Genomic DNA, 24735 nt, shown 5'->3' on the forward strand with positions numbered 1-24735 from the left:
TTTTCTAGCTGAATAACATTCTTGCACCTTTATGCCTTATATTTGCCTGAATAAAGATATATAGCATTAAATTATAATTTTTCTCTTTATGAATTTACAACTATATTGCAGCTAAAACTCCAGTCAGAGTAGAAACTACGCAACCAGCTAGCTAATTTAAAGTAAATTATTCAGTGTTTTTTATGTTTTCCAAATTTGATCCAGGACTGTAATAAAATTGCTATATTCAAATTCCATGACTTTTCCATGGTTTTTCATGATTGTACAGAGACTGTATTGCGTTTAAGTAGTGTGTTAGCGTCACTATACGTAACCTTTATAACACTTTATGACTTATTTTACGTGACCAAAATGTGAAACACTGTATTCTAGACACTGGACAACAGACAATACTCCCCTTCTCCTGATTGTTGGACTATTTCAATATTGAGCCAAGTAATCATGTAATGATGATCAATTAAGCTGTTATCTGGTAGCCCTGGCTCAAGGATTTAGAAGGATTACATGCACTCGGAGTGCAGTGTGTTGGAGACCGACATCTGATTCTGACACCAATTCCAGCATTCTTGTCAAAGATCCTTTTGAGCTTGCGAATCAGCGAATCAGCCCATCAAACTGGCAGCTTTGGGTAATGAACTCAGTAGCATATGTTCTACGGTGTGACTGTGCTGCACCCCGAGGTGTTACATTGATACTATGGTGAACATGCAACAGGTGCTGGTTAAATTGACTCTTTTTTTCTCCTTTTTTTTTTGAGAACTGCAATAATAGCCTTCCTGAATAGAGGCCGTGGTCACAGATCAGAGCAGCCTGCTTGAGATCAGGTCACACCTCCATTGCCATTTGAGGCGGAATGTATTTTTCAGTATATTATGCTAAATTTTCCTACTTGAAAGCAGAAGGGTAAAAGAATAAAAGAGAGAAAAATCAGTTAAAGTGGCATAATCTTCCTTGGGTAGTATGGAATCTAAAGCAGCAGAGCTCAGTAGGAGAAGAGAAGGGAGGGGAGTGCCAAACAGAAAAAGTGACAGGCAACAGCAGCGAGCCATATTGCTCTGCGTCAAAAAGAAATCACATCTGCAGAGGCCCCTGAGATTTAATTTCCAATGCTTACAGGGAGCCCGGTCCCCGTCTCGCTCACTTAGGCGGATGGAGGGGTCAGGAATTTCCCCCCTCTTTTTTTCCCCCCAGTTCTCCCAGTCCACCTTACTGCGTATTCATTCAATCATACCTGGGACAAGACTAACTACCTTAATTTCCAGTGCTGATGGAGCCGTGCACTCTGCCGGTCCGAGTGCTGACTTCATCAAGCCCAAGTGTGCAGATGAAATGTCAATTTACATTGGGACAAAAGGGGATTAACGATCAATGGCCAGAGAGTGGGGAGGGGGAGGCGCCAGCATTTGGCCGATAAGCGAGACTGAATTTACAACCCGATTAAAGGCCTGGTGTTAACAGACTGCAAAACAGCGGATCACCCTTATTCCCCTGCACTACGCCGCTTTATTAAGACAAGCAATCAAGCCCAGCAGTCGAACACAGAGATTTCATTCCGCCATGTTTTGGCCTGAGCCTGGGAAAAACGCGAGCTGGAAAAAAAAAAGAAGAAAGGGATTTTTTTTTTTTTTTAAATCAATGGGAACCAAGGTTATACAAAGACCAAATAAACCTAGAGGAGTCAAGCACTTTGAACACAGAATTCTGGCAGATGAATAAATAAACGTTGTGTTCCTTTGGCTTCTGTTGGTATCTGGAAATAGAAAGTTGGTTGAAGGGGGGCATTACAAATTCACACAGATTGCCTGAACTGGGTGAGATATTATAATTCTTTGCTGGTCTAAAGGGAAAAGCAGGGAAGAAGGGATGGGGGGGGGTGTAAAGCAGCAGTTGTGGACTTGGGAGTGGTGACTGATGTAGGCTGCAAGCCAGCCTGGTGCAGAAACAGGCAATTACAGAGAAACTTGTTGCGTGATGGGAAAAGATCAGGGGTCCTAAACCTTGGGGTCGCAACCACCATGTGGTTGGGTCAAAGGAGTGAGGCTGACTAAGGAGGCCAAAACCTGAATTTGATCTGGACCATAGACTGTATATAGCTGGACAGAGCATCGTCTCTCAAAATTGAAGCCACCACAGGTCGGGTGCCCCCTGCTGTTCGGTTTTAGAAAGCTGTGTAACCCCACCCACCCCCATAGGTTTCAATGGCAAAACACACAATCTTCAATCACGTTTTTTTCTAAGATACTGTAATTCTACCTCCTTTATTTGAATGCAACAACTAGTGTAACCTCTGCTTATACTGCCAAATTTTTATATCCCCACAGAATTCGTTTTTTATTTAGCTTTATTCAAAAAAGGTGTGGTTATTGTAAAAGGGCTGGTTTTGGGTGGGACCAACGTCACCTATGCTCAGCTCCGCTCTGCAGCCTGTGACCGCGAGGCAGCTCTTCAGGGGCGGGTTTATTTAAATGAGTAGGCTGTCTCTCCACAGTCTTTCTCCCTCCTCTGGTCTCTACTGCGCAGACTCGGGTTTCAGGATCGCCAAAATGGTGAAAGATTTTGGCTTCATTTTCAGTGAATGAATGGGAACGGCGACACGGCGTCCATCTTTTTTTACAGTCTCTGATCTGGACAATATCCAGACTGGTTCTTTCACTGAATCACGTAGACTCATTGACCGAGTCACCTAGATTCAGATCTACTCATCCGTATCGGGGGTCAGGAAATCAGAAGTTAATGTTCAGTTTAATCAGTTTAATTAAACACCTGCCAAAATTGCATGTGAGTGAGTACCAGGAGTTCATGCTACAAAGCTATAGCAGCTTTAGCCTGTAACATTAGCTGTTCTTTTAAGTCAAATGTCATTTGTTTGGAGACGTTTTAGTCTGAAAGCAGTGAAAATCTTAATCTTACTTGCAGTGTAAGTAAATCCACCATGTTGAGAGTTGGCAAAAAGGCATACGTGTTTGATTTACCTGTTTTATCAGTTTAAGGATCTGCAGAGGCTTCACATGAGAGTAGCACGAGTTTAAAAACACACTACACTTCAACAGATGACCCAAAGGCTAAAGAGACTCCAAAGAAGAAGCTCTCAAACTTCTCATATCAAACCAGATGACCAGATACATTCTTTAGTGGAATCTGTTGGATCTCACAGCCTGTTGGAGTATTTAGAATCTAGGTATAATTTGTTATATTAAATTACAATAAATTGGTTTGGCATGCATTTAAATATAGTGTGTTTGTGTATATTATTTGCTCTTTTAACAAGATGTACATGACCTTAAGCACAACACCAATAATTAAAGTGATGATGCAAAATCAAAAATAATGACCAAATATAAAAATGAAAATTGTATGTAAAGCATTGTATCAGGATTTGTATTGGTATCAGCATTTGTGTATTGGAATTGGATCTGAACTGGAAATTGTGAATCAGCCCATCTCTCCTAACACATCTTAATAAAATAAAGTAAATACAGAGCCCATCTAGGCCTGTCACAATAATTGCAAAATCGATTTATCGTACAATAAATGAACATGACCTCAATCATTTTTGAGAATCGTGATATCATCTATTTTGTTTGTTCACATATATAACAGTGAACAGTATTTTAGCCAGTCATGCTCGAATAACTGTGGCTTCATACACACAGTGTGGACTAAAGTAGGTAAAAAAATAAGTATATAATTTCCTAACTAATTATGATAAATGATTCATTCAATTTTTGCTGTCTATAAAAAGTGTATATTCTGTTATCGTTATGTCAGTGACATTTATTAATTAAATTAAATAGTCTTAAAATTACAAAAATATCGTGTATCGCAATAATTCCTGGGACAATCCATTGTCCACAAAATATTCTTATTGTGACAGGCCTAAGCCCGTCTTATCGTAGAAGATCAGTGACTGTGAAGAAAATCTGTGTTTTTGTGAAGAGTGGGTGAGTTGAGGAGGGGGTGGTGAGTGTGGGCAGCAGGGGTCGGGAACCCTGTTTTAAACCCTAAAAAGGGGTCACACTTTAAAGAAGGTTAAAAAACCCTTGGGACAGACTGCACTTAACTTAGCATTAAAATATCATCCAGATAAATCAATGCGTCAAGGCTGCCTCTCCCGTTGCTTTTTTGCACGCTCCTCCTTGACTGCACATTTTGAGAAACGAAGCCAGCAGATGAGACGTAAACTGGGTGCATGCACACAACTGCACAGAGAATTCAGATCAGATTTTCACGAAAGGGAAAAATAAATGCTGCATGTCTCTGGCAATGTGCCACTTGTTCAAACCCAGTCCTCCAAATAAGGCCTAAATTATGCAGAGACGTAGTCTGCACTTGTCTCGGCGGATATAGGCAGGACCTCTCAGACTCTGCTAGTCAGTTCTGTGTCAGCGAAGGCGTAACGACGCCTGAGTGGGGTTGAAGGTGTGAGGATGTGTGAAGGACTGGGGCTTCATTGCACCATTGACTTCCTGTCGCATGCCTTTGAGGTCGACCTGGGCTCCTTTGACAGCGAGTTGAATCGAAGGCTGATTCTATTGTTTTCTGGGAGCGTCCTGCAGGTTTGTGCAGCTTTGGGAGTCCCTGGGGAGTTGACTGGCCAGGAGTTTCTGAGCAGAGGTAAAAATAATAGGTGGCATCTACTTAATTCAAGAAAAGGTCATTTAAACAGAAGCTTCTGGTTAGTTAAACTCTGCGCTCGCCTGTGGAAAGCCTCGTGAGACGATCTGGCAATGCTGCAGTGCAGCTTCTGTCACAAACATACATCAATTTGTACATTTGTGCTGTTTTGTGAAGAGACAAAAAGAAGCTGCTCTGTTTTTGGTCAAATCCCATAAGACAGTGACAAAAATGATGGATTTTCTAAGGATGTATGAGCTTCCCTAGTGTTCGCTGTTCATAAATATATAAAAGCTCCAACTGGGGTTGTTACTATAGAACTGGCCAATATGCAAATACCTCATCATATCACGATTAATGAGTTATTGTCATAAATTATATGCATCTCTAGGAATAGTTTGGATTTCATTAGGGCCTAAAAACACATTGACCAACAGCATATTTGACTGCAGAAAGTGTATTTAGTCCTGTTTTACTGGATTAAGTGCAGCACATTTCGAATAAAATCATTGTATTTAAATACTTGTAGTATTTAATGAGTGTTTTTAAGAATCTAATGCTATTAATGCATTTTATCTGCATGGACAATATGCTGATAAATACTGTAAATTGCAAAAATGTCTTTAAATACAATGGCCCAAGGCATTAACATAATAATAATAATAATAATAATAACAACAAACTATTTTATATGTAAAGGATTCATAAATAAAACTAGTACGTATGCACTTGATGGCAGCTACAGCATTTAAACTAAAATTAAATAAAACAACAAAAAAAAATACAAGTGAAATGTAGCTGTTTTTCTAAGCTGGATTTCTCTCTGACATTTCTTAAGAGCAATGCCCTGGTTAGACAGATTCTAGCTGTTTGCTGTAATATGTATACCATGTCTGTAGCTAGTTTAATCTAACCCTGCATTGAGAAACTTAGAATAGCTGGTTAGTCATGATGCTAACAGCCAGACTCAGCCAGGTTAAAGCCGTGATGCTAAATGACACAGCAGCCGGCCTAGGCAGTGTTTGAGCAGGTTAACCAGCAACCAGCAAGGTTAATTGCAATGCGCACTGTTGTTCTGAGCTGAATTGCTTGCTGATAGTTGTTGAGAGATGGAGGACACATCACTGGTTATATAGGGTATGTCTTGCTGTTTGTTAGTCTGAACCTGTTTATTTTTTAAATCCTAGAATACCAGATTAGCAGCAAAGCTAACAGCAGGGCTACAATCATGATTGTAACAGAAAAAGTAGCCAATATCAGCAAAGTTGGAGCAAGTTAGTCGCAGTGCCGATAGCCAACAACAACAGACTTTTTCAGCTGTTTCTCTGAGCTGGATTTCTTGCTCATAGTTGTTGATAGGGTTGATGAACCATATGTTCCTTTAGAGGGTATCCAAAGTAATCCTACTCTGCTGATTTTAGCTTAATTTATCTAAGGGATGGAGGTAAAATCATTCGCTTCTCTCTGCTATTGTCTGTTTAAGTGTGGCGACAGTTTTTTAAACTAGGGAGTGGGCAAGGAGCATAGGAGATTCACATGTTTGGGAGAGATCATTCCATTCACCTACCTTTTTTTTAACAATACTGGGAATAATGTCCCCAGTATGGTAACCATCCATTTTCATACCATACCGCAGCAGCTCTATGCCCAACATTTACTCTTTCACATCAAGCTTGTTTCAATATGCCCTTTATCTGCTGCCAAGGTGGTTCCGCTGCCCTGCAGATCACTGGGGCTCTGACTTACTCAGCCATGTACATACAAGGAAAACAAACACGGTTGTGAAATAAGGCATTAGCTATTTCTAGGCGCAGAAGCTGTCTGAGCTGTTCCTTTCACTTATCCTGCTTCCGTGAAGATAGAACACAACACAGGCCAAGATGCACCATGGAGAGAGATCATTAGCACTCTCGTGTGTTTGCCGAGAAGTTACACTGTCAAGTTTTTAAGTCTCACTTTGCATAGCAGGCGAACAAATCCTGTGCAACTGTGAGAAACTGACACTGCCAGGTCCCATCCTCTCAACAGGATTCAATTTTAATGCACTTTGTATCTTCCATGCCCATGCCTGCGAGCGGAAGCTGATCCATGGAGAGTTGTAAGAGAAGCAAAGGCGTGTGGCATGAAAACACTCTGGAGAATATCAGGGTCTTGGTTCAGAGTAGGCCGATTCCCGTGATATCAGAATTGTATGCTCACACTGAAGCGAGCATTTGGGAGATACAGCCTTCCAGCTAAACGGCACATTTTGAAACGGCTCGACTTTGGCAGCAACAGTGTTTATTCTTGTGAAAACATATTTGATCACATTAGAACAGATGCAAGTAAACATAATAGTAAAAAGTACCCAGTAAAACAAAATGCAAGATTGTTTTTGTAATTTTGAAGAAATTAGTTCATGTCTTTTGAGCTCTAAATGTTTAAAATAACCATATTTGTAATATTGCACATGCTATGCAGATTAACATCTGTGTACTGCATGCAAATTATGCCATAGAAACATCACAATTAAAGTCACGAAGGTCGCTTTCACAGAATTTCAAAGAACATAATTAACCATTGCAGTTTCCTGAATCAGTGAAATTAAACAAAGAGTGCAATTATCTTATGGTTATTGTTAAATATATATATAAAGGAAGCAGATACACAGTTTGATATTTAATATGATATTTAAATATACAGCGAGTTCTCTTTTTTGTTACGAATAAATAATGCTGAATACAACATTGTATTTTTTGTTGAGGCTTTCACAATATCTTATCATATGCAATCATTTTTTCTAAAATATAACATTAAGTTATTTTTTTTAGTTTTTTTATTATTAAACAGAGCTTGATTCCAGATTTCAGTGTGAGGATATGTTTAATTGCATCCCAAGCTCACCTGATTTAACATCATTAAGCACTGGCTTACCAAACCAGGTGTTGGAGAATAACGCTAAATAAAACCAGGCTCCCATGAGGAGAGCTTTTAAAAAGATTTAATAAACAGAGTGAAATAAAAAAAAATATTTTGCATTTCACATGTGTCTAAACATATTGCTCAGTATTGTATTTTAGATATTAGATTAACTAAAAACAGTGAATAGACAATTGAAAAAAAAAAATACAAATCAAAGTAAAAAAAAAAACTGTCATTTTAAAAGCTTTCCCATTTCAAATTTTAATATTTTAATACGTTTCCAATCACAATCTTTAAGGTGCTCGTTTTTTTTTTAAATACAGTGTTTTGCATGGCAGTGGTGATATATTATATATTATTATTATTGGTTATTAGGCTGACAACAGACATTTCACAGAGCCACACCCGAAACTGAACTGAAATTTAGTGCACTCATTGTGTCTCTTACTGAACAAAAAGGTCATTGGACTACAGACCATAGTAGCCATAGTACTTGTACTGTTGTATTGTAAGTGAATGTATTTCTGTTTTTCACTGCAAACACGAATATGAATATGAATATTTTGTTCATAATGGTTTATGTGAATGAGGATTAAATAATGATATTATATTAAGGGTTGTTATTATGCCTGCATAACATTTTTACTACCTAATGATCAGTAACAGCTAATCAAAACCATATGATTACTTCGCTATAACAACAGCACTTGAAGCTGATTTCTACACTGGCTTGAAGGAGGTTCTGTAGCACATTTTGAAAGAAAATCAGCCAATATCATTACATAGCTGGCAGTGTTGTGCGTGACCAAGTTCAAAAGAAAGCGTTCATTGAACACGCTCATTTTTTCGTGAATGTTGAACTGAACACAACAAATTTTTTAATAAAGAACTTGAACGTGAATTAGTTCAGTATGTGTCATGAACGGCAGACATCACTGTAAATGAACGTTTGCTAGAGAGTGCGAGGGCAAGAGAGAGAGAGAGAGAGAGAGAGAGAGAGACGATGAGAGCGCGGAGGGCGAGAGAGTGAGAGAGAGAGAGAGCAATGATGGGAGTGACAGAAAGCGCTGCAATTAAAAAAAATGTCTAGTGGAAGTGATGGCACAGAGACAGACACAGATTCTCCTTATGAACATTTTCATCTGGTAAGAAACCCACAATTGCAGTGTCATGAGCAAATGTCTACAATGAGCAGTTTCAAAGAACGTATAGTGATTTCTAGCTTGTGGTGTCAAAAAAAGGATTTATTTGAATATCTCATGAAAAAAGTAAAATGAACTGAACTTTGAACTAGTTCAGAATTAAAATTGTGAACTTTGATCGTGAACTGTTCACTTTGAGCATGTATGAACTGAACTTGAACTAGTTCAGAAAAGCTGTGAACTGGCACAACACTGATAGCTGGTCGATTCATATTATACATACATGTAGATATACATATTATATCTACAGATTTTTGTGGAAGTTTGTATTGCTTTGGCATCTTTTCTTATGAGAATAAGTATGTAAGTATGAGAAAATATTTTTTTTGGCCGTAAAACCCAAATCTCTGAACCTGTAATGTTTGGGTAACTTTAGCAGCTAAAAGTATTTCAGTTCTTGTAGTTAAAACTGTTTTCCACTCTTCTTTGTAAAATGTCACCTTTTCAAAGATAAACTTGCTTGTTTAAAGTCTATTTACAAATTCTTGCTTTGTGGCCATGGGTTATTTTCATCTTCAGATCTTTAGACAGCTGCTTAGAGGAACCAGTGGTTGCTAAGTGTTAGCACAACGTTTGAAGAGTCAGAGAATGTTTAAAGCTTGGAAATGTGATTCTGCTGACAGTTCCTAATTATAGTTGACGACATGCGTTTGAATTGATTTGCAAATCGAGGTCTGAGACCTTGTCAAAAAGCAGATTTGAGCTTTTGAAACACTTACAGTGCCCAAAATATGTCAATATTTTATTATTTATTTCATTTATTTATTTATTTATTTATTTTCCTCTGAAATACATGTTTGCTCTGAATATTAGAAATTGCTGCAGAATCTGTAGATGTTTAAAAGGTACATCATTTGGCCATGGCTGCTCCAACTTTTGCATAAGATTTGATTGATAAGATTCTATTTTTTTGGCAACACTCATGTACAGACGCTACTCGGCAGAGAAACATGAATTGTTCACCTAAAAAAAATCTAATAAAAAGAAAAGAAAGTCCTAATGAGTAGATTATGGTTTGGTATTTCCTGAATGCTTATTGTATGGAATTTTAGGATACACATAGAATTAAAATCATCAAAACCACAACTGTATGTATATGTACATTTCCTATAGTTTAATATATAAATTAACCTTCTATAGGCTACTGTATAGAATTTACCCCACATTATATAAAAGTTAAACAAGGCTTCCAATACAGTGTGTCTAAATATCTGAAGGAGCTGTTGTTGGAAAGCCAAGATACAAGATATGTTCTCTCTCTAAAACAGAAACCTGACAGTAACTGGGATTGGATCGGTTCCATCAATTCAAGATCGGTTTAGTAAATAAATTCAACTGAGGAGGACATGAATAAAATGAATTAAATGATAAATCTGTTGAAAAAAGACTATAAATACTGAATTTATTGAATTTTGAATGGCACACTCTTTAACGTCACACATTATAAATAGCACACAGTGTCATATATGAATATAGCTTAACAATGGTACCACCTGAAGTGATGCACCAAATATGTTTACACCAATATCTGCTGATACCAGTACTGATGCTGGTAAATAATATAGGAATTGGGAGAAAACCTACCTGAGTAGAGAGATATTTATTTTAACCTGGTAAAAATCATCGCTGTCCATAAAAAAAACAAGTATCTCCATTTTTTTTTTTTTTTTCGATTTTTAGTTTACTACATAATTTGAACAGACAAACTGTCCCTTACACTGTGCCAAAAAATTATTTTGGACCAATAAGAAATTAAAAATTAAGAAATACTTAAAGTGACCTGAAAAAAACTCTTTTTACATTGGCTTCCATTGAAAATTCTGAATGCTTTTTCTCTCTCCTGTAAAATTGCTGTTTTGGAGATACTTGTATTTCATTGGACAGCGACGATATATGGGTTTAATATTATTTAAATTCTTTAAACCAGTGGTTCTTAAACTTTTTAGACCACATACCACCAACGACCAAAGTAAAACATAAAAATACTAGGAACACATGTACCACACAAATACCTATACACAGAAATCTATACATGTAATCCACACATATGCAGTATATATGTCATCATATCTTTTGCCAATAGTTCTTTACCTGTAAGTTAGTATGTAAGTTATTTGATTGGTTACTGTTTCTGATTAATACAGTTTTTTCTACTGAGAATCTCATGAGGTTTTATACAACAAGAGTGTAAAGCAGTGAAATACAGTGTTAATTACTTTATTTAGCTATGAAATGTAATGCTGAAACTGTTGTAAACTGTTAGAGACAGTTGGTTGATAGAGCATATCTGCTATAATGTCTATTAATACTTATTAAACGGTGGAAACTTTATATCATTTCATTTTAATACAATCATATTTTTGAGGTCATCTAGTGTACCCGTACCACAGTTTAAGAACCAAAGCTTTAAACAATAAGGGAATTCTTCAACATCCTTTAAAATGAAAAATCAAATGTGGCTAAATGTCAATGCACAATCTAATCATTAGTCTGATGCAGTTGACTTTTTCTGAAACAATTATCGGCTGACACTGATATGACTGATAATAATATCATGCATCCATTCCTCTGTAATGTGAGTGGTACTCAGTGAGTAACAGTACTTTCTGACATGTGAGAAAAAGCAGACGTGTAGAAGAGCAGCAGCACACAGAACAGCACGCCACATAAAACAAACAGAAAGGAACAGCCAGAACAGTCATGATGATGTCTGAGCAAATGTTATTTACCTTAGCAAACCAAGTAAGTGGTTAGCTGAATCTAATTACTGATTTAATATGATTATCAAAATGGGATAATTAAGTATATTATGAGTACATATAGTGCTGGGCGGTATACCGGTTCATACAGTACCGTACGTCAATTGTGGCTGATTTTAATACTGTAATGCCTGTAATAGCTTGAACTATTTATTAAAATAGTTTTGTAAAGGAAGTCGTGTTAAAGTTGTTGGCATATCTATGTTTAAGGTGTATTGCTTACATTCTTTAGCTCTTTTTCTGATAATGAAGTCTGATTTCCTCATATATTGTGTAATTTTGTGGGACAAAATCAAACCAATAGTAATCAGAGCCTTAATTGTTTAATCAAAGTCTTGGTGTTTTATATGATATGTACTCCTAACAGTACAGAAAGTCACAGACCTATATTAAAACCCAGTCATGCAAAAATATATAAAGAAATTATAAAAATACCGTGATATACTGTGAAACCGTCAGAATCTTGAAAAATACCGTGATATACATTTTTGGTCATACCGCCTAGCACTAAGTACATATGTACATTTTTACATATAGAAGGAATCTCAGTAGATCGACATTTACTTTTGTCAGAAACTTGTAAAGAACTTTTTAACATAGCAGTGATTTTCATATTTCACAAATGTCCTTAACTAAAATACAGGAAGGTTATTTTAGCACCATGTTAAATATAAAAAATACATGTAAGGCTGAAGAGGGTCTGCTTACTACTCATAAAAAAGTTTATAGCTTTGTTTATTTAATTAAATATAAAGGAAAATATAGTTTTCATATCACTTCATATGGTGCGGTTTGTTTCTAAATTAAAACAATGAAGTAATCAAGACTCACTGGAAATTCTAGTGTACATTGTCTAAACACTGCATTTTATGATGCTTTATGGGTTTGAAGAGTTTGAAAGTGAACTATATAGGGAACAAAATGTAATGTTGAGATTCCCAACAGTACTACAAAATAGCTGACACACCATGCATCCTGATTTAGTGATCTATAGGAGAGACATCAATTGTGCATAGTGCAGCTGGATTTAGGGATTGTCGGTGTGTGTTTTTTGTAATGTGAGGGTGCAAAAAAAATGCCTTGGCGAGCTCAAACCGTGCACAAAAAGTTTAATAATTCTATTAATTGACCATAGGTGTGTTTTGGGCGTAACATGAAATAAACTAATCAGTGTGTCACTTGCCATTCCCTTTAATAGCCAGGTGAGCACTGACTTTGGCGCCTTGATATCTTAACGGCACTGCGCTTTTCGCATCTCAGCAGAGGAAACTGACCTGCATGTTCATGCTGTGAAGGTTCGCTAGCAGGTAATTTACGGGAACAGCAATGCTATTTTATTTCTTTATCCTGTTTATTGTTGATGTAAGTGCTGGATTTGCATGCTGCAGTGCGTCCGTGTGTGTGTGTAAGAAGTGTTGGTGTACACACAAATCAGCGTAGCTGAGAAGATAGATATGGACAGGTGACTATTGACTGATGTCAGGGTTTTAATAAGTCAGTGGCGCAGCTCTGTTTTCCACTGCAAAGACACACCTCACTTCCATACCACCACAGCCATCAGTGTAGATACACTATTTCTGTAATAAGGAGTAATTCTGAATACAGCTACAGTTCTCCATTTTGTCTTGAGTTAGCTAGTATATTGGTGCACTTCCTATACTGATTAAGCCACAGTCTAGCCAGGCATGGACTTAACCATGGAACAGTGGAACATGGAAAATGTGCCTTCCATGGGCTACCAGGTTTTCTGTTATTATATAGAAGATCAATGAGACTTCTACCCTGTGAGCATGTGCCAGTTCATTAAGAGCACATCAGTATTCAGTTCATTGATTTATCTGATCAGGGTAACAATAAAATGTGACTGATGTGTGGAGAGTCTTCCTATTAGAGTGTTTTCTTTTTAAAGGTTGTGTCATTAAACAATGAAAAATATTCAGATCAGGCACATGGATCAGGACATTTTGTGGTCAATTCTTTTTCCTTTCCTTTAAGGCCAAATAGGACGTCTGTTTTTAACGAAAAACTCATATACAATAGCTTGTATTGTATGTTTTCATTGTCTTTTTGCAGAGTATTTAAACAATAAGATTAAAATAAAATATAAAAAAACTAACAATATTTGCTAAATAACAGCTTTATTCAGAAAATAGGATTGGGGCCACTTTTACCTGCTGAGTAAAAGAATGTAGCCTTTATCTCATTCTGATCTGCTGCTGGAAGTATGTATGTAAAGATACATATTTGGCACTAGCAATTCGGCAAAAAAAAAAAAAAAAACAATACTTGCTGTTAATAAGATTATTTTTATCTAACAGACTTTCCCTGCAAAAAAACAAAAAATGTTGCATACGTTTATCAAGACAGAAAGTTGGAGTATTAATGTTTTCAGTTCTAATTCCAAGCAGGTCCTAAAAAACACATCATCAGCTTCAACAATATCCCCTGAATCTACTGATCAGGACGTTCTGTACTAAGGGTGTGCCATATTGTATCGTACGCAATAATACTGCCAACATTTTTAAATATTGTTTATTATATTTAAAATATATTATACACTAAAATATATATATATATATATATATATATATTTTTTTTTTTTTTGCTGTTTTTAGCAAAAGAAAAATTCACACTGTTCTCATTTCCCATTATATATCTACTAGAGACAGATTATATCTGTCCAGTATCATTTATTTTACTTTAATCCTGGATATATAAAGATATTTGGAGTGCATTATTATTATTAGTATCATGACATTCTGGATTATTGACTTCTGTTACAAACGTGATAAAATTCTTCAGTTAGGGGTGTAACATATCATATCATATCATAGTATATTCTTGACTTTATTTTAATTCAGTGTTTTGTCATATCGCCATGAGCATCATTATCAAGAAAATATCTTGAAATATCATATTATTATTAATATTATTATTATTATTATCGCCTATCCCTATTCTGTACTATATGATATATTTTAGCATTTTCGTTGTTTTAATGGTTATTTGGTGAGTAGGTTAAATAGAAACATAACTACTATGCATATTAAATGGACATACTACATACAACAATATTCCCAGTGCTCCCTATTAGCCTAACTGGCATTACATTTACATTAAAATAAAATAAAATCAAACAAACAGCAACATCAAACGGCAAGACTCAGCTGCAACACAGCTCTCAAAAAAAAAAAAACGATTGGCTCAGTCCTGATTGTTTGAGGTCAAAACTGATTGACTGATTCCAGTCTTGGATAGTTCCACCTGCCCACCTCAAAAATGACAAAATGTAGTTTTTGTTAGATCACAACAGCACTGTAAAAGTGCAAATTCAGTTCAATTCAGAAATAGACTTCGTGTGGTTTGCGGTGTTGTGGTTAACCTGCATTGACTATCTCAAAATTGGCAGCTATACAGGAGGAAAAATCTTTAGTAGAAGCGGAAGAAAATAAGTTTATATTCTAAGCCAGCTTGGAGCATTTTTATTGGCGCATTCATCAAGACATTTGGCACACTTTGAAAACAATTTATGCCTAAACAAATCTGGTAACATATTTTTAGGGGGGGGAGTGAAAAATTGGCATTGTACAGTCATGTGAAATAAAAAATAGAACAACCCATAATAAAAGCTTTCTTTTTTTTAAACATTCTTTTAACATATTGGCATTTCATACCCATTTGTACAAAGTTAAAAGACAGGGATAGTGTTATTATCCACATCTAAAATAAGAATCTGGTGCCGCACATCAGCTTCGCGTGATCAGAACATGGTTAGGAAACATTTTGGAGGAGCCTGTCTTAGTTAAACCTCAGACATTAGTTTGGTTGTTTATTAGTAGTTAGTGGTTCACCATGACCAGATCCAACGAGCTCTCTGAGGACTACAGAAAGAAGAGTCTTGAAAGGATTTACAAAAGATCTCAATCAATGAGAACAATCAGAATTAACAAATGAATATCATTTACAAATGAATATCTAATCATTTATATGTGGAGAATACGGCTGGGCAATATTGTATAGATGAGTGATTATCAATTAGTGATTTTTTTGTTATAAAACAACTGAAAAGAGACAGATTTAGATGTGGCAGAGTAGAACCAAACAACAGTCTGCGCTAACAAATATGCAAATGATGTATTTGCTTCCATCTTTAAGGGTTTCAAAAGTGTGCAATAAAACGATAAAACTTGTATGAAACCAATATAAAAACAAAAGTCTAATTTAGCCGTTCATAAGAATAGCAAGCAGCTCCCTGCAACCTTACAAACAGCTTTTATATCGAAGTTTTAAAATGTTAAAACTCCTTATATTTCAGAAAAATATATATAATAAATCCCTGCCACATTAAAGAGTTGTTAAACAAGTCTCTTAATAGAGGCTCATTTAGAAAATCACATTAAAACAAAAGTAATTTGATTATTGAATTAAATCGATTAATCTCTTAGCACTAGTAGCGAGCAATTTAAACAAATACCAATATGATCAGCTCAGGCTGTCCTAGCGATTAATTTTAGCGATTAATTCCTCTAGCTCCTGTCCTCCCCTCCACTCCTCCACATATTTCCGGGGTAGGAGAAGAGCAGTAGGGAGGCAGGAGGACAGAAGCAGTAGCAAAAGTTTCCAGATACAGCCCTGCTTTCAAAATGCCCACTCTGCTGTCACTTTCTGATCAAATGTTATGTACCCTCAACTTCACAGATGAGAGACACTGATGTAGCAGCAGCTACAACATGGCAGAAGGAGGAGTAGCCGCAGAATATTTTTACATTCAAAGAAATGTCCAACTCACATCTTATTCTAAGTAAATAATGTGGGGTTGATGCTGCAGTTGGTCAGGTTTAGATTCAGCAACAGTATGTGCTGAAAGAATGAGGTCAGCTGACTACCTGAATATACTGAATATAGACCAGGTTAATACATCAATGGATTTTTTTCTTCCCTAATGACACAAGCATATTCCAAGATGACAATGCCAGGATTCATGGGTCTGGAATTGTGAAAGAGTGATTCAGGGAGCATGAGATCATCATTTTTACACATGGATTGAGAGTTCACCACAGAGTCCAGACCTTAACCCCATTGAGAATCTTTGGGATGTTCTGGAGAAGACTTTGTGCAGTGGTCAGACTCTACCATCATCAATGCTGCAAGATCTTGGTGAAAAATTAATGCAACACTGAATTGAAATAAATCTTGTGACATTGCAGAAGCTTACAAAGCTAAAGGTGGTCCAACAAAATATTAGGATGTGTGACATTTATTTTGGTGGAGACTTTTTTTGTTGGCCAGGCAGCGTATATGAGTCTGAGACCAAAGCAAGGCTCATGATATCGAGATCGGACTCGGGTACTGAACCACTAGCTTGGGGTTCCTTGTTCCTGTAGCTTTAGCTAGGTACTGTCTATTGCCTGCTGGGAACACCCCACAAGAGGTTTTGAAGATCAATAATATTAGAGCCATAATCTGGCTTGTTTTAAAGTAGCTAGGTTCCACATATACAAAAAACACCTTAAGTAAAATTTCTGCTTAAGATTGCCCTTAACCATAACTTAAAGATAAGTATGAAGAAAAAAAATATCTATAAGTGTTATCTATGTTCCCTTAAGCATTGAATTTCCCTTAAATAATCCCTTAAAACTGTTGCATAGAGTTTCTTAACAGTCTATTCCCTCAGAAATATTTAAAGAACACAAAACCTCACAAAGGGGTGTAGGAAAATAGCAATATATTGAAGTATTGCAATATATAGTTTTGCACTACCTTATACTTTTTCAGAAACACAGTAAATATTTTTAATTATTAGTTTACATGTAAAGATGATTATCAGACATGGTGACAGACAGTGGTTTATCTTGTGTTGTACTAAATAATTGTTAGATCACACTGTTCTGATTGCTTAAAAAAGAAAACTTATTTTGTGATGGTTTAAAATGATTTTTATTAGTTTATCTTTTTATTTTTATTTATGTTTATTCTAATGTTTTATATTTTTATTCTTGTTCTTAGTTTTATTATTAATTTTATCATTTATCATTCTTAACTTTTTTCCTCACTTTTACTATTATCTTTTTACTTATTTTATATTTTATAATTTCTTTTCTTTTTATGTGTCAATTTGTTTTTATGGTATTTTAGAAATTTCTGTTTTACATATGTATTTTATTTATATATATTAAATGTTGATTTTTTTTACTAGTTTATTCCTTATTATTTCTAATTTATTATTTAATGTCTTCAATTCTTTTGATGTTATAAATGCTCAACAACATTGTAAATGAGGGTCACCCTAAAAAAAAATTCCCAAGTAAAAATAAAGGCTGATTGATTGATTGACTGATTGATAGATTGAATGATTTTATCAATATGGTAGTGGTTTTTTATATAATTAAAATTTTTCATATCGCCTTGCTTAAGATATTGCGATATTTTGCATAATAACCTCTGTATCGTTGTGTGTATGAAATGGCCAGGTTCTTATTAATGCACAGCCCTAGTAAGACAAAAAATATCTCACAAGAGCGAGACGTCAGTCACTGCAGCAAGTCCCTTACCATTTTACCCTATTTATGCAAAACGTTTGAGGGATTTTACACAGCACACTTAAGTAAGGGAAATTCTTCCCTCAAGGTTTACACTTAGGGGAAAACTTAAGGTCTTTAATGCAGCCGGGAACAGATCCTTACGCTGGTCCATTTTTCCTATACACCGACTTCAGTAATTGATGGTTCACTTACTGCATTATATTTATATCCAACCTCTTGTCAGATGCCAATGTAGGGAGATAAGCAGTGTTATTCAATTGACCTGTCAGTGGTTTTAACGTTAAAACAGACAGGTGTGGGTCCCTTTTATACTGTATATTCGTCGCATTGATGAAATCTGCACTTCTGCCTTTGTACTGCATACAATCGCAATTTCATCTTAAAATAGCTCGTCATCAGTTTGCCACAAAGCACTGAAATGCTTGCAATTAATGTGCTATATTACATGCAGCTGAGCTACACACAATGGCTGAATCGGTTCCAGCTAACTGCATGGCTTCTATCAAATCAAGTCAGAACAAAAGTTTAGAGCAATAAGGCTTTGAAAGCTAACAGAGGGAAAATATAGCTGGCGAAATAAAGTTTGAAGCAGGTGTTTGATCGACAGAGACAATATTTTCTGCTTTTTAATTTTGCATCAATTCTAAATTGCAGAGCCAATTGTTAGCGCAATAGAGCGATGGGGTAATGGGGATGCTAAGCTACAGGTAGAAATTACAGGGTGACTTGAAGGCTCAGTTGACTGAGAATTCCCCCAGTCGGCTCTTTTCATTCAGTTCTAATGGATGCTTACCACTGCTATAACACTTTCTAAACAGTCTGTTAGTTTCAGCCATGGAAACAGCGGCGAACCGCAGGAAACATCAATCCCTCAGATCAGCTCCCTCATTAAGACCCTGCCACCCCCATAGTGTTGAAAAACAGGACCAGGCAAGGATACTTTAGCCAGACCACAAAGGCAGTGTGTGGGAAACTTTGTGTCTGTAGCTCGGTATGTTAAAGAAAGCCACCCTTCTTGGATGTGGTCCAGCCATATAACTAGCTTTCACTGTGACTGTGATTAATGAAAGAATCTTTTATGGCAATATAGCCCATTATTTATAGCCGCATTCAGTGTTCAGTGAAATATTAGTCCACGCTGCCCCTGCGAGATTGTTCTATCCACTGAATGTATGACACCAACCACCTTTTCTTATATCTTGTTTATTATTTCTTATATTCGCTGCTCAGTGAAAGGAAAGGAATGTCAAAAATCTAAATCCTTCAATCGATTGATGTGTTAGGAAGTAAAAGAGTCGTACAAAGAGTATTAACAATACGAATGCATCGTGTACTGGACGCACACCGGGAATTGCAGAGCACAGCTATTTGTATTTTCCCTCAGTTTTAAGTAAAGTAGTGGAAAAGTCTATAACGCTATGTTACATAACACAGTATTTCCTAATGAGACTCCGCTCTCAGCGCATTCCCCTGACGATAGGCGAGCCTGGTGGGAGTAGGTTAACGTTATTTTCCCCCACTTGCTCATTATTCACAACATTTTAGAGGTGGATTGAAGTCATTACATTATTACATGTCGATGGAAGATTATTACAATAAAAATGCTATTTAAATGATATTATGAAACATGCATGTATCAACTACAAACAATGAAAAGGTTTATTTTGGATGTGCGTTGAATTTTAATTGCATTTTAATGCATGCATTTTAACAAAAAATAAATCTGTTACTTTGACATGTATGGGACAATCAAATTCTAAAGTTGTGCAGACATTTAACATTCCTGAATACTTCTCAGAAGGCATTACCACCCATAGTGGACAGCACATTTAATGCAAGAGGCCCCACATGCATATCATATAGGTCAGGGCAGCATTTTTCAGCATCTTCTACTGGACATGCCAAAAGTCATGGGATGCATTAGTTGTTTCTGTCCAATGACATGGCATATCAGTGTTCTTTAGGCTGTCAATGTTCAGACTGCCAGCCAAAATCAGATTTTTGGCCAAGATTGTATCTTATATGTTATGTTATGTATATGTTGATTTTTGCTTCTTTGGACAGTTAGAAACCACATTTTGAGGTGGTTTACAATAAAATTTTGTACAGATGCAGGCGTTTAAATTTCAACGTGTCTTTCAAATCACTCAAAATGCAACAAACAATGACCTCATCAAATTCGGAGTGATAGAAGTGTGATTGAGATGTAACAGGAAGGGGGCCAAAGGTTATTAATGACTCAGAATCCAAATCTATTTGTGATTTTTAGAAATTGTATCATTTGTATCATATACAAATAACAGTGCAGTTTATTTAAACAGACTGAATTGAGAATCACATTTAATTGACCTGCAGCCTGAACATAGCTTTAAACACGAAGTATGCCATAAAATACGTTTTTGTTATATTGTGTTTATTATTCTGAATTCTGAACCATATAAAAAATGGTGATTTCCCCCCCCCCCTAATCATTACCTCCCATTTACCTCCCAGTTACACCATCAGCCAGTTTACCTTTTTCATCAAACAAAAAACGCATGTACAGTAGTCCTACTTGTTGCATTGTGGCAAAGATCTAATTTAAAAAAATGACTATTTTCAGCCTCAAGTACATTTTAAAATAAAGTTTTGTTCTGTGATGTTGAACGTTTGTCTAAGTGGGAAGCAACAGAATGAGCTCCATGTGCTTGCTTCTGGAATGTGCTCGTTTTTCTGGTAGTGGGATCGTAGTCACATTGGAAGTGCAAAGGAAACTGAGTTCTGTACCTTGGTGGGTACGTTTTTTTTTTTTTTTTTTTTTTTTACTGTTTGTACAGAAATGTTTCCCAAGGTGCCTCTCTTTCTGACAGTGCATATTGTTCTATTTTAGAATAAGCTGAAAAGAAGGAGAAGCTGGAGGAGGGCGAATGTATGCGATATATTTTGAGACGACTGCGAAGGTACAGATTCACCCTAAAAGACATTTATTGCCAAAACAAGGCAATGTTCCAGTGAAAATACAGCACGGCACATGACGCTATGAGCGTTTCCCCGCTCTGATGAGCTGGAGTGAAAGAATGTCAATCAGTCACTCATTCCCTCCCGCGCCTTGAGTGATGCAACTTGGCTCTGATGCACAGGCCTATATGTGACAGGGCTGGATGTAGGAGGAGGTGGCTCCTCGGAGCAGCTGCGGGTCTGACAAGCCACAAATCCTGGTGAGCGCGATCGAAAAAGGCGTAGAGGAGGGAAGAAAAAAAAAATCAGGACAGGATGTGTGGCCCTGCTCCCTTTCGCCTTCTGAGCCCTCAAAGCCCATTTCCTGCGGGCCTGTCATCCTGAAATGCCCCCTCACTGGGCCGGTTCCACCTCCATCGAAGTTAGCTGATTTACTGAGGCGAGCGAGCGTAGTGTTTTTGGGGTGGCGTGCTCATGGACTCGACAGCTGTATCCTGGGGAGGGCTTTGAAGTGGTGCCGTTCTGGGAGCATGCCCACAACCCTCCCTGCTAGTCCAACACCCCCCCCTCACACACACATCCAAACACACAAACATACACACACCACTACCACCAGCTCTTCCACCGCCACACTCCCTGCCACAGTCCCTGCTCTCTCCACCCGTCACACGAGCCTTCAGGTGCCTCTTGCAGAACGGGCTCTCCCGCGGGGACTTGTCTGAGACTGTCATGGCACTAATGAATTTCTCAGGCAGGTTGCCACAGACCTCACCACTACAACTTGAACGGGCTTGTGAGGGTTTAGTTGAAATGCTGTCAGTGATACTGGCCACCCTGGATCAGCCTTGACACAAAGGGCTGACTCAGTATCACAAGCCACGTAATGATAGGAAGAAATCGACGCAGCAGCGTAGTCTAACTGGATGAGAAAAAAAGGGTCAGTTCTGATTTACATCTTTCTTAAAAGCCTTGACTTAAAAGGCTGATCCACTGGGCTTAAAAGTAGGCTCTGATATGCAGATTCTTACGAGCAGGGCTGCCCAGTAACAAGTGGCTTGAGCTTATGCTGAACCAGAACGTAGATGCACTTAAAAGAACAATATGTACTAAATGACAGCAAGCATGTAAAATGGCTACCACAGTCCAATTCCAAGACACTGGAGATAGTTGTCTGCCACACCCCCACCTCCAGATATAAAGCTCACACAGGTTGGCAGGTTGAAGACACCTACACTTAACCTACACAAGTGAGCACAAGACGTGGTCAAAATCTTTTGCAATGCTAAGTGACGATGACTCATACTCTGTAGGTTGATCAGCTAATGTAAAACATAAATGAACTTTTACCTGTTAGCCAGCTTGCTTGATGCACCAACGACCAAAAATATACACACACTAAACTAAAGAGATTCATTAGAAAATTAGCACGCTCTACATATTGTAGTCTTGTAGTCCTTCTGGGCTCTAACCTGTCTTCTTTTTAAAATGATGCTAAGGCTTCTGGCATTCTGGGCAGTGGGTGGATTTAGAGGATGAAACACTAAGTCAAAAATGTTCAGTCAATTAAAGGTCAATAAAGAAAAAAGAAAATAGTCACTGATGCCAGAACTATTAAACTAAAAATATTTTCTTAATACCCTTAATATCTGATCAGACACGCCCTGACTGATTAAAAAAAATGGTACAGATACATACAAATATAAAATACATAGTATGCATAACACACACATGTCCTTTAAGTAATATAAGTTGTGGATTTAAGATAAATGGAGAGATTATGGATATTTTGGTCAGTGTGTGAGTGTGTGTGTAGTAAGTAAATCTCTCATTTTATCACATTTTATAAATGTGATTAATGTAAAGGAGTGAAAATGAGCATAACCCCACAATCCTGAGCTGCATAATTGATAATTGTACCTCTAATGAATGTGCAATGTCGTCTGGAGAAAATATTAAATATTAAATGAGGGGAAAATTGGGAGGAAAGCATAGAAATGTGCAGGGGAAAAACCTTTCCAACCATTCCTGCGACGCATTGAGCCCAGGCGACGGCTTTGCTCCATGCACATAACATGATGGAGATTAATCAATCATTTGATCGCTACTCAGTAGTCTTAGTGAAGGAGAGCTGAGGGAGGAGGGGAGGGGGGGGCAATAACGTTCTGCCCTCAAAAAGAGAGAGACTGAAAGAGAGAGAGAGAGAGAGAGAGAGAGAGAGAGAGAGAGAGAGAGAGAGAAGGGGAGAAAAGAGGAAAGGGAGAAAGGGGGTGGTGGTGGTGGGGGAATTGTCCTGACCTTGTGTTATAGCCTATCGGTTCTCAGTCTACACTCATCATTAATGCGTCCTTGTTTCTGCTGGGCAGCAGACAGGCGTGTGTCCGTCCTCCTGAGGAGAGACCGGATAAATACCCGTGTGTAAAGTTACGAGCAGCCTTGTGGACTACACAGAGACACGGTGTGTGTGTGTGTGTGTGTGTGTGTGTGTATGTGAGGCAACAGGGCTAAGTAAGAGCGTGTGTATGTATGTATATATGTGTATGTGTGTGAGTGAGAGAGTGAGTGAGAGTGAGTGAGTGATAGGCAGAGAGAAAGAGAGAGAGAGAGAGAGAGAGAGACCTTCCTTGTAAAGCGTGCACGCGCATCAATGACAGAAGGGTCAACACGCCGCTAGCCTAGCTCTCACCACACCGGCCGCCGGTGCTCCTCCGAAGCTACACCAAAAAAAAAAAAAGTGTGTAAAAAAGAGAGTCGGTCCACACAGACGTGCTGCCTCTCTCCGCTCTCTGACGCAGAACCGCGGCTCCGCTTCTCCTGCCGTTTTTCTGAAGGGCAAAGCCGGGCACACTTCGCAATAACACCGCGAGAAAACAGGGAGAATAGCTAAACAGATAAAAAAATCTAAAAAAACAACCCGTCTTTTACTCACCGTTTCAGGATCCGGAGACTCTGTTCTCCCCGCGGCACTTCACCCACTCTACATCCATTCCGTTGCTGTCCATTTTATTTCTGTTTCTTTTTTCTTCTTCTTTTTGTTTTTCTTGTTTTTTTTTTCCCTCCCCCGGTTGGTCTGCGTTGGCTAACGCTAGATAGATATACGCTAATAATAATGATACATTTTACCTTAATAGTACACACGTTCACACAGACTCGCAGTCTCGACCTTTCTTTACTCTACTCAGCCTGCTGCCTACATGTTGCTGACTAGCTCTCTCTCTCTCTCTCTTCGTCCCTCTCTCTCTCTCTTCGTCCCTCACTCTCCCTCACTTCGTCTCTCTCTCTCCCTCTCTCTCACACACTCTCTCCAGTTATTTTGTTAAAATTCAGTATATACGCCCCGTCACCTAGCAACCTCTCTCTCTCTTCATCACTCTCTCTCTCTCCCCCTCTCTCTCTCGCTCGCGCGCGACACGTGTTGAATGCTAAACTTGGCGGTGAGGAATATAGCTCGAGCTTTTTTAACGCTGCTCCAGATTCGCCGATATTCGCGTATATCAGTATTCAATCAGAGATATTTATTAACCCCCTCTCTCCCTCCTCCTTTAACACCACCACCTTCCGCTCTTCCTCCTCCTACACTTCTCCTTCTCCCTCTAACCTTTCTGTCCGCACACCTCCTCTCTCATTCCCTCCTTTTTCCCTTCTCCAGCCGCTTCCCTCCTTCCTCTCATCCCTGAGGAGAAAACGAGAACTTAGCTAGGTTAGCTAGTTAGCATGAGAAACAAAATATAAGGACAGGTGAAAAAAAATAAGATTCTCCGTCTTGTAATGTTAAAATAAATA

General features: G+C 37.7%; 1 protein-coding gene across 1 annotated transcript in view; it reads right to left on the bottom strand.

Moving 5' to 3' along the window:
* The window catches only part of grin2da (glutamate receptor, ionotropic, N-methyl D-aspartate 2D, a), a 213349-nt gene extending 189030 nt beyond the window's left edge, over positions 1-24319 (bottom strand). The window contains exon 1 of the mRNA XM_049476300.1: positions 23882-24319. The gene's annotated coding sequence lies outside the window, so the exon portion shown is untranslated. The remainder of the gene's footprint in view (positions 1-23881) is intronic.
* Between the last annotated feature and the right edge of the window lie 416 nt (positions 24320-24735).

Source organism: Astyanax mexicanus, chromosome 3 (assembly GCF_023375975.1).
Source record: "Astyanax mexicanus isolate ESR-SI-001 chromosome 3, AstMex3_surface, whole genome shotgun sequence".
Classification (NCBI taxonomy): domain Eukaryota; kingdom Metazoa; phylum Chordata; class Actinopteri; order Characiformes; family Acestrorhamphidae; genus Astyanax; species Astyanax mexicanus.